This window comes from Nymphaea colorata, chromosome 8 (genome assembly GCF_008831285.2).
Source record: "Nymphaea colorata isolate Beijing-Zhang1983 chromosome 8, ASM883128v2, whole genome shotgun sequence".
Taxonomy (NCBI): Eukaryota; Viridiplantae; Streptophyta; class Magnoliopsida; order Nymphaeales; family Nymphaeaceae; genus Nymphaea; species Nymphaea colorata.
In genome coordinates, this window is record NC_045145.1 from 13,134,197 (window position 1) to 13,146,028 (window position 11,832).

At 39.5% G+C, this 11,832-nt stretch overlaps 1 long non-coding RNA gene across 1 annotated transcript; it reads left to right on the forward strand.

The window, feature by feature from the left end:
- Window positions 1-432: 432 nt before the first annotated feature.
- On the forward strand, window positions 433-11,415 carry LOC116258583 (uncharacterized). The gene is made up of 3 exons (XR_004173761.2): window positions 433-805; window positions 5,748-6,108; window positions 11,090-11,415. It is a non-coding gene; the product is annotated as an uncharacterized LOC116258583 (long non-coding RNA).
- Window positions 11,416-11,832: the final 417 nt, after the last annotated feature.

The following is an 11,832-nucleotide window of genomic DNA, read 5'->3' on the forward strand; positions in this document are numbered from 1 at the left end:
CCCACACACCCATACCTCCAAACAACTTGTGACAGATCACATGATATATATATATATATATGTTAGATTAATCTAAAAAAATATTTCCATATTCCAATGCTAAACATGACAAGAGCAGGACAGGAAAATATAAACTTAACCCATTGAATGTAATGTGAAAATCATAACTCACCTTAAAAACAAGTTTCTTTCGCCGCTGTTTTATGCCATTTCTTACTTTTAAAAAGACCTTTTAATTGTTTTTAAAATTGAACAGTTATTTACTATTTTGATGGGGAGCCCATAACGACCGAATAAAATTCAAATTGAAATAAAAAACAAAAAATCCCTGCCCATTATACGTGAGATAAACAAAACGCTCGTTCGGGCAAATCGAATTTTTCTTTCCTGCCCATTAAACCTGAGTTGAAGAATATGTCCGTTGCACGATTTTCCCGTAATCATATTTCCAGAAATTTCGGATCAGCTTTCCTATTCGATGAAAATGCCCGTTAGGGCTGGCATGGTGAGCATCGGCTTCTGCCGCAGCCGCCGTCCTCCTCCTTGCAGCTTCCTTCATCGCAGCTCCCTCCTCTAGCCCTGCAGCTTCGTGGGTGAGCGGAACGGCGTTGGCGGTAAACAGTTTTCGTCTGGCGACATCTGGTCCGTGTGCCGGCTGCCGTGAAGGTCTTCAAAGCTCGTCCGGAAGCCTGCTTCAAAAGGGACTGGTTAAGAAGCACTGGAGTTCTCCGTATTCTGCGAAGCTTTTGTTCCTCCCATCGTCTTCTCAACCAACCGAAAGCTTTGAGATTTTCACCAACTGCAGGTTCCTCTCCCCCCCCTCTCTCTCTCTCTCTCCTGCGATGAATTAGATTGATTGTCTTCTGTCTCGCTATTTCCTTGTCCTGTTTCTCCTTTCTTACCTTGTTCTGGTTGGATAGATTTGAGCGACCTTTTCCTCGCTCTCATCTTGGAAGTTGAGGGTCTTCTTTTCCTGCCTCTAGTTGCTGATCATTTTAATCCATGGGCATCCGGTTTTTTTTTTTTTTGTTTCGCGAGGTTGAGATTCCCTGATTTCCTTTGTTCTTTTTTTTTTGTTTTTTTTGTTTTGCACGGTCGTGTTTTTTAAGGGCTTTTATTTTTTTCTGACCCGAGAATGTTGTTTTTCCTTTTCTGGCGACCGTTACGGGCTTACACTTTGTTCCAGGAATGGAACCCCACAAGGTTTTGTTTTAATAGAATTTGGCAGAAGAACATGGTTTGGCAGTGTCTCAGACATGAGGGGATAAGCCGTGTTTTTCCATGCTTCAAGCACTGTTACAAGGACGATTCCTAAATCGCAAACGCAGGCTGTTTTATGGTGAAATTGAGTAATTTTATGAGAAATTTTCACATTGAAGGTGTGGTTAGGAGCTTGGCAGCACACTTGATACGTTTTCTTGTTTCAAGTTCTGTTTTGCGTTCTCACGGTCTTCAAACTGTGATACTGCAGTGTAGCTGGAAGTTTGTCTCTGTATTAGAAGTGGTGTTGCATTGTTTTATGTGATATAAATGAGGGGGTCTGACTGACAGGATTTGTTTACATGCTCATCTTCTGAAACATCACCTCGACAGTAGTTTCGGTTACATTCTTCACTTCAGTATGGTCTGAGTCGTAACTGCTGTTTTCTAATACCTTCCTGTTAGTGTATTTCTGCTACTGAGAAGACCACTTCAATACTCGACAAGGATAAGCTTGCAGACTGCTCTTATGCTAGATCTTTCATATGTGTGTATATGTAGATCTTGTGTTTTCCATTGTAAGGAAGCTTTTTCCACAACTTTTGTTGTGATCCAATTATATTTTTCATTCTTTATTTTCTTGGTGACTTGGCATTAGTGCCTTTCATTGAGTTTCAATTTAGGTTTACATGTCACTATTGTGACTCACATTTTTGTGGTATTAGAGCTCTGGCTTGGGCTTTGATTTGCTGATTGTGGATACAACTTTTTAGTTGGTTCATAAATGTGGTGTTCACCAACTATTGGTGAAATTATTGAAGTTACAAGTTGTCGGTGGGCCAAACTTTTGTGCAATCCAAACCTAGTCGTTTGTTTAGGGAGAGAATGTGCTTTACCCAATTGTTTGAAACTTCCAATTAGTTGAGGACCTGACACTTATGAGAACTTTTCACCCTTAAACCAACATTTTGTGTAGAATGCCCTACTTTTATAGGAGAGCTGAAGTAGTTCATTCTTCTTCCCAACAAATCCATCTGGTTTCATAGACACTCCTCTCGTAGTGGCAGACGAGAGTTTTCTACTTCTAGGTGATATACCATTTGATGTCAAGAAGTTTTTTGAAAGTGAAAATTTTTAATTTTACCTAAAAACATTTTAAAAGTGTTTTCTCACCTAATGGTATACCTTCATCTTATTCTTAATACCTCATCGAGTAGAAGGAAAAAATTTCAAGTTTTTGATGCCAATCATTAGAAGAGGAAATCTTCAAAGATCCTGGATATGAGCAGTGAAGAAAAATTCAATGAAACTGAGAAAGTCAAGACTATGAAAGGCTATTGACTTAAGTGATCAAGCGTCTGCAAGGATTTATCAGGAAAATATCTTAGGAGAGAAGCCATAATGCCTTTTAAAATATTGGCAGGTAGCAAAATGAGAGTTGAGAGATGGGCTCGGGGCTTGTGTGGTCGTTCCTCTGGGTCAGTAATCGAGAGTACCGGGTAGGCATAAAGGTGATTTATGTCTATACCGCGAAGATGAAGACTTATGAACTTTTGACATGTTGAAAACCCGCAAGGTGAAACGGGTTGGATACATGAAAAAACTACACATAACCACTAAAGTGGTGGAGCTCCGTAGTAGCCTTTGGGGTGGTGAGGGATTCCCTCAAAGGTGAAGGTCGGCCTAAAGAAAAAAATCAAAAGCAAAAAAAAAACAAAAGAAAAGAAAGGGCAAAAAGCCTATTGCAAAAAAAAAAAAAAAGAAAAACAAAAAAGGTGGCTGCCAAGATATGAATGGCATGAAGGCTGAACTCCTAGGAATTGAATGTGACAGTCTTTTGTGGATGCACGAGTCTTGAGTCAATAGCCATTCCTCTTTTTGACTTTCTAAGATGTTGAGGATGATTCTTTTATGTTCATATTTTGAAAATTTAAAGATTTTCCTTTCTAGAGATTCAACAACATTGATGCGAAATGAATCATACTGCTTGTACAATATTGAGGGTAAATGAAGGACATATCATTTGCACAACGAGCACTCAAGCTTATGATTTAAATCGATGATTAATGAGTTGTTTCAAAATAAAAACTTGACATCTTTTGTTATGTTTCTTAGCTTCTTGGACCTGTAAGGAACTCCCAACTCCTCTTTGTTCTTGAAAGATGTCGTTTTCTGATTACCAAAACGGCTACCCCGCAAACCTATTCCATTCATATCGAGTGTAATGAATTTCCTATCGTGTGTTTGCAGTGTTAGCTGGGCAATGACTTGCATAAAGATGGTTAAACAGTTGTTTGTTTGTGTTTTTTGTATATTGGGTTGTCATAATTTGGTAGGAAACCAACTCTATGCATGTACATTTGAGAGCTTGAAAACCACACCCAAAACACCAGAAATCTCCTCAGGGATAGTGTTGTTGTTGTAAACTTCTATTTCCAAAATTGTGGATGTTTAGGTGACTTCAACCTTTGACAATTGATTTGTTTTGCTTCCCAAGACCGGTTATCCCTTGGTTTAGCTCATTTGATTGCAGGGAATCTGATTTGACCCAGTGGTTGCAAATTTATATTGAAATGAAGAATTTTTGCTATAAATTCATGAGAAAATTACATATATGTGCAGAAATTAGATTGCTTGCAGCAACCTGACAAGTTTCTAGTAGTCAATTAGTCTGTCTTTTACCTGAATTTGTGATCTCAGTTCTGCTAGTGTATGCATGAGACAACTTAAGTCAGAGTCATGTACACTTAAAGCAGTCTTTCAAATTTGTTGATATTCAGTTGCCGTTTACCATAGTCCAATTAGTTTAGAGAGTACAGACTCTATAATTAAAGCGTTTATCAGTTTATCTTAGAGCTCTTACATTTTTTTCCAAGTCTTATTCATTTGTTTCCAAGTTGGTGATCAAAAGAAACTTTTGAAGAAATTAAAGGGCGGATGCATCCAGAGAATCTTGCATTTTTAGTCTATCTTCGTACATGTTTGGCATCTAGAGAATTGTGCATTTTTGAGTCCGTTTTAGTATCTGTTTGTTCCCCATATTTGATACGGACTTGCCACTTATTGGAAAATTTAAAATTTGGTGTATGGTTTTCTCTGGTTTTTATGAAGAATATCATTTTAAAGAGATTTAACATAAAAACCACACCAAATTTTTGTGGACATTGCCAGGGCATGGAGAAAGTATACTAAAATTACTTTTGTTGCCTCTTAGGTAGAATCTGCAACATTGTTTAGTATTCAAGCGGAATCCTTCTCATTAACCTTGTAGCCATTAGTGGAAATCTTTGTACACTTTGTACTATTGCCTGCTTTGTTGATTTGGTTTTTCCTTTTTCTTTTGTTTTTGTGTGCGTGTGGGTGAGAGAGATTTTATATCTGGTAGTTAATAAGCATAGAGTTCAACTTAGTTAGTGAATGTAGGATTATTTCTTCATTTTCTTGGTGTGTTTTTATTCCAACTTTTTTGGCTTGAGTTGTTGAATTATTGAGCTTAAAGTGCAAGGAGGAGAGATTAGACAAGTAGGGATAGAGTAGAAGTCTACTTGTGTTTGATGGTTTAATTGAGTGTTTATTTCTTGATTTTATTGCGGCTCAACAGTGATGGTTTGTGGAAGAACAAGATCTTGCGAAGCTGGGATCCTAAAGTTACTTGCTTGAAAAAGAAAACTGAACTTTTTTCATACCTTACTGTAAATGAGAAAAAGAAGGGTAGCACTGTTTGTGAATAATGTGTTATTTACTGAACTTGCGTAGATAGTGAATAATGGGCGGTTCTTTTTTCCTTAGAATTAGTATGATCGCTCTGCAGTTACAGTGGGTCTATATGTTGATGAGGCGTCAAGAATAATTTCAAGCCAGCTTCAGTGTATAGTAGTAAACTTTGCGCCCTAACTGAATTTGACATGTTTACCCTAAGCCAAGGCCACCTTGGTTGAACAGGTATTTGGCAGTTAGGTGGTATTGCAGACTTGAAAGCTAGAGATTAAATTGTGACGCCGAGCTTGCAAGGTTAGGCATTTTCAAGTGGATTGTCACTGGCCTTTTATCATTTTCCAGATATCCTTTCCTTGTTCTGCATGGGTTCTTGCAGTTGCACAGGCCATTAAATTTTGGGAGTTGAGGTTAGGATCTAGACAACAAGGCACAAGAAAATCCTTGAGCATTAGGGATACCTTGCAATTCTACATGCTTTTCTGAAAAGCATTACTCAGTAACCCTATTATAGTTGGACCGCTCTTCCTCAGGTTAATAGATTTGGGTTTTTGGTTAATCCACAATGCATATGTCACACTTTCCTTTCACCAATGATATTTGCTCAATTGTTCCTTGAAGACGACTGGGCTTTCAAACTTCAAATATAAGCTAAGCTGTTCTTATATGGTGCAGGTTGCTTATCCTCTTCCACAACGTGTTTGGTCTGCTGCTTTGGCGGATCTGAAACACACTCCCCCCTCAAATAGCTTCAGTTTCACTGCTAATAGCCTAATAGACTTTAATGATTTCATGATTTCACAGAGTAGAATACTAATAATGCTGACCCACAGGTGATCCTAATGCAGCCCAGCAAATTACCTTTATATCGTCACTTAGAATGTGATGTAAAGGTTCGGTCAAAGACTAAATAATTGGATCTCCAATGAGTAAAAAGATAAAAGACAAGAAAGAGAGCAGTAGTAGGGGCATGGTGGTCAACATGGGCAAAATGTGATGGCTGATAAACTTGCAGTAAATAGTTTGGCAGAAGGCTTGTGCCTGGGAAGGCGAGTAAGCTGTTTCTCGTGGCAAGGGAGACTCACTGGTCATTGGGATGCACATTGCCTAGTTGACGCAATCCATTGATAGTTGAAACCCGTGAAGAAGTCCATGGACCAGGTGACAGATTGTAGGGCGGCCTGTGAATGGAAGGTGAGTGGTTTATTATATCAGGATCAGTAGCATGGATTTATTTTGAAATAATAGATTTGATGTTCACTTGCACCTCCAGCATGACTTTTTTATTTTTTGCTGTATTATAGCAGACTGCCTAGTAAAGAATTCTTGTGACACAGGACTATGGACATGCCTTAGAATGCCCAATTTAACCAATAGGCACACATACATTATGAATCCCCAAATTATGCTGGAGGTTTTATTGCTTGAACTGTTTTACCATTCTAAAAAGGACCAATGCATTCCTGCTTGATGTTGTTGGCCAAAAGGACCAATGCATTCCTGCTTGATGTTGTTGGCCGAGGTACGCTTTGTTCATGGGTTCAGGAGATCAATTCATGCTCTTAAGAATGCTAGCAGAATTAGTCCTTTGGTGGACAAGGGGCCTCAGAAGTGTCTTGCAAAACAGTCATTTTGAATACAACATGCATGTGTGGTATTGTCCTTTTTTTTTTTGGTTTATTCTGTAGAAAAAGAACTAGGAACTGGAAGTCTGGAACTATATTGGTGCACTAGATGAATGGCTGAAGGTGCTTTCTCTCTCTCTCTCTCTCTTTTATGATACTCATTCGTGGGTTTAGGATGTGGGCAATTGTAGAGCCATGTTAAATTTTCAATCAACGTACATCGCCCTCCTCCTCATCCTAATTCTTCGGGCACTTTAGTCACAGCAACAAGTTCAACAGTCTCCCAGGGGGATATAGAGAAAACATACCCCTACCCCTAGGTGAAGACGCCTAAGGAGGTATTTCACTTAGCTGGATCTCTGGAGATGAGCCTAACTGCCAGGGAATTTTAGTTTGCCAAAGGGTTTCCCTTTCTGTAGTGCATTTGGAAGAACCAAAAATTAGATGGTTTAAGTAGTTTGTCTCTTGACCAAGGTGACAGCAGTCTAGATTTGGCCCTTCAACTTAGATTATAATATTGAACAACCACAATTGTAGGGGGCGTACCTGATGAAATTCACATTGATGAAATTCACATTGAAGTACAGGCAGCTAAGCCATTGTTGTTGGCCTTTTCAACGGGAGAGAGTTAGGAGTCCTTTTAGGAAATTCTTTGATGTTGCTTATGACAAAATACAGAAGTTGGTTTAACTGTCAAAGTGTTTGGCATTGGGTATAAAATTGTGTGGGATCCCCAAGAGACTGATCTAGTAGTTTATATATATATATATATGGTCAAGGACACCACAAACATTGGGAGTCTGGCGAGGGAGAACCCTAATTGGGGATTAGGGCTGATGAGCGTGCGTAGCGGTGGGTACAACTGGTAGTGGCTAACAACTGGTATCATAGCATACCAGAGCAGTGTTGATCCTTCAGCCATAATATGAAATTCCTCATAGCTGTATGGCCATGCCCTCGCGAGTTTTGGGCTATGGCTTCGGTGGCAGCTCTTCCTCTTCTTCGTCTACTTGTGCCGTGGGTATTTTTTAGGAGTAAGAGGGAGGCGTCTTCACAATAGATGGTTCTTTTCATCCGTTGAAAGAGGGAGGCATCTTACACCTGAGGGATGCTAAGGATTACAGTCGCTGCTTATAGAAACTCCCTATCGGGCATGGATAGGTTTGAAGGATTGGTTGATGAATGCTTTGTTAATTGTAGAGAAGCCAAAGGATGTTCACACTATGGGGTTTAGAAAGGTCTGCTTATAGAAACTGGGGCATGGATAGGTTTGAAGGATTGGTTGATGAATGCTTTGTTAATTGTTGAGAAGCCAAAGGAGGGATGTTCACACTATGGGGTTTAGAAAGGTCACTTGTCTCCGACCAACTAGTGGTGCAAGGCTGCAGGCGGCCTAGTGAGTGGGAGGCCTAGTGAGTGGGAGTCCTACCGAAGCATCTCTTGATGTTGGCAAGTTAATGGTGAGAGTTGCAAGCCGAGTCTTTTTTCTTGGAAGGAGGCGAAATTGTGATTGCCTGGTGGGTGGACTATTAGATGAGCAAGAACAAGCAAAGTGGATGGTGCACTACTCGTTGTAGGCATACAGAGAGGGGTGGTGGGTCGACTATTAGATGAGCAAGAACAAGCAAAGTGGATCGGTGTACAGAGAGCTTAGATGGCTTGCAACTATGCAATCTAGTTAGTACTTCCTGCAAAAACTAGGGGACTCAATGTCATTGAGGGCAGGAACGGAGCAGCAAGTTTGGAGAAGATGGGTAATCAACAGCTTGTTAGAGTCCATCTTACCATAGCTATAGCTGGAACTATGCGAGACAAAGTAGTTCCAATGGGGCAGGCTGAACTCTCTAAAGATGCTACCATTGGGTATCAATTTTTTAAAACATGCTTGTGGGGGGGCATGTAGGTATGTAGGTGACCGAATGGTTACAAGCATTGTATCTGTCGGAGGGGGAACGAGATGGAAGCCTATAATAAATCCGAAAAGAAATGAATGATGCATTCTCTGTGATAGTAGGATCACATGTTCCTCGAAGTACTAAGCAGGTAGAGGGGCATATATCACAATTCAGGCATTTCCAAACCTTTAAAGATAAGTGAAGAGATTACTCAGCCTTCAAGAATGATGAGCACCTTTCTTAATCTCTTGAGGCACACCTTGTTGATGACCCATTTCCAACCAGTCACAGCAAACTCGTCTGCCGAGCACTTTGAAGTTAATTTCAAGGTTAGGCTAACATTGATTGAAATTGCCAGAAAATTTAAGAAATATCCTTTTAACAAAGATGTTGTTCTAAAGGGTAATTACACAATTAGGAAGCGGCTGTTGAAGTTGTAGAGAGGGGAAAAGATTTTGCCATATTGCATATTCATTCCAGTGGGCCGCACTATGATGGGCTACCCTGGTCACATTGCTTGAGAAGATCTGCAAAACAAACACAGTCAAGAAGTCAATGCACTGTGGGGGCCTGGACTGCATCTCCTGGCTCAATGGAAGGCTCTTCTCGTACAACAACCATTTTTCTTTACACGTTGAGGAGAAGGTGGTTTTTAGGCATTGGGTATAAAATTGGATAGGATCCCCAAGAGACTGATCTAGTAGTGCTTATATATGGTCTAAAGACCACCACTAACATTGAGGGTCTGGCCCTCTGGCCATGGATAACCCTAATCGGGGATTAGGGGTTCGAAGGGGGGACTCTTGTTAGGGGTGGCTGACACAAAGCCTTTCCAATAATTAGGTGTTTGGATTCACCTACCTAATATTGTTAGGTTTTTAACTTGACAATTTTGGATCAAAGGAAATTATCTTGAAATGTGCATTGGGTAACAACCAACCCCAATGTGATAACTCGGATGAAGGCAATTTGAATTCCAACCATCTTTTTCGAGATTCAGCTGTTGTTTTGATTGCAAACGACTTCCCCCAACAAACTAACTTCATTCTATGTTGGCACTTGGAGAATCCGTCCATTCTATTCATTGCTAAGTTGACATATCCTGCTCAGGACAGTGCTTGCTTGCTGTTATCTGAAGTGATGATTTTGACAAGAAAATTTTTAGAGTAGGATTTTAGATTGTTTCTCTCGGTACTTTAACTTGGAGACTGAAGGACGGAAGTAAATTCCTTTCATTTGTGTTGTCAACAAAAAGTAAAGTTTGAGTGCACAGCATTCCTGGAGAAGCACAGCTGTTATTTTCTCTTTGATTCCTCTTTCCACCAGTCCTTAAACCCAATATCCCCAGACTGCAAGGATGAGATAGAAAGCTTCGTTCAAGAATTCATTCAGTCGTAAATGAAACCGTTTTCTTTGGTTCGGGAAGCAGTTGGATCCACATTTCAGGTATAAAGACGCAAAAGCTTTCTCAGTTCATCAGTTAAAGTGGAAACTTCTTCAAGGAGCACTACTTGTTGAAGCCCAGTATGGGCCACCGAAGTCCAATTAGATAGAGAAAAGCATTTTCGTTTTGTTACTATTTTGAGTCATATGAAACGAGTTGCCACACCAAGCTGACAGTGCATTAATGTCATGCCCAGACCTCGTTACAGCCGTGGAATAAGTTGAAGGGAAAGCCTTTTTGGCCTTTAAATAGCAACTTAAGGCAAAACGTACCACAAAAATTTAATTATTGTATATATGCTATATTTTGCCTCAAAATAACTGGAAATTTTAATGCGTGGAAAAAAGTTCTCTTTCTTGGAAGCGTTTTATTTTAATCAGAATCTTTTCATAGATTTTATTACAAAAACTGATTTTATTTAATTTATAAACCAAAAGGTGAGCCAAAAGAATTTTCCTTAAAAATATATTTCTTTAAGAAAATTGAGCTCAGTTGTATAATCACATTTTGTTAGGTATTTAACTTGAAAATTTTGGATCAAAGGAAATTACGGGTGACAATGAAGGGTTTAAACCCCAACGCTGATGAAGGCAATTTGAACTCCAGGCATCTTTTTTGAGATTCGGCTGTTGTTTTGATTGCCACCAGTCCTCCCCCAACAAAGGTTCCTACTCATTGCTAAGTTGAAGCGATGAGTTTGTTCAAGTGGGATTTTGGATTTTATGGCAGCTCATGGCAAACCGTGTCTCATATCTTTTCGCGGTTGGGTACTCTTGATTTAACAGTTATTGTGACAGAAAATAATCTCATATAATTTTATAGTAAATATATTATTGAACGTAGGCTTCCTTCTGTCAAGACAATTAAGTCTCGAACTTTCATTAGGCTGCGTTTTTTCGTTAGAACCGTGCCCCTGACTTAAGCTATACCGGTGATACTAAGAGCCTGAAACATGACTTTTCTTGCACTCTGTGAGGCTTCTCTATTCAGATTCATAGTGATAACTTATGATCATGTTAGCTGTGACATCATTTGATTTCTATTGTAACTGTGATGACCTCAAAGTCTGTCATAAATATGCAACTTCAGCATCAGCTGTTAACAGTTATTTCTTCAGCAAGTTAATCTAAAGAACCTCTGTTAACGTGATGTGATAGGAGACTTAAGCTATACGAGATTCAGCAAGTTAATCTATAGACCTGTGATGCCAGGTAATTGAAACTCACGCTGCGGCACATTTATGAGGTCTGATTATGGTGATGGAAGATGAATTGGCTGCTGAACCACTGTATCCTACAGTTGTAAATAACAATAGCATACATTAGCATGTCCAGCTAGTTGAAAACATGTTGCTTTGTCTGACTCAAAGTGATGGTTGGTGAAAATTTGCTTTCTATTACCAGCTGTCTGTTGCTAATATGGATGGAACGAAAGATAGGAAAGACCATGGGTTTTTGTCCTTGCTGTGCTCAGACTTTTTAGCTCCACTATGCAAAATGGTACAAAACATAGATCATGGGATTTATCTTTTCCGTCCTTGCTGCGGTCATTTATTTGCGTCCACTAGGAAAATGGTACAGATCTTTCCCTGTTTCTGTCACTAAAGTATTCAATGTTTTATATCTTTATTGTGTGATAAATTTTTCCAGTTTCGGTGGTATGAATCTATGATGTTTTAAAGCATAAGGTGGTACCATCGGGCATGCCCTGTTGCTCGGACCATCTCTGGCCTAGTTACTTCAGCTCCAAAGAAGCATGTGAGGATACAGTAGCTCAAAGACAACATGCTTACGGTCCTCTTGCTACCACTTTCAAGTTTCAGGAACCTCCTCATCCACACACTTTAGTGCACCATCCTGAACTTTTTGAAGTGCAGAGCTGCATTCAACCATGCGTACATGTAATGGTCTTTTGAATTTATCAAATTTTGACGTACCCTGCAGTAAAACCACAT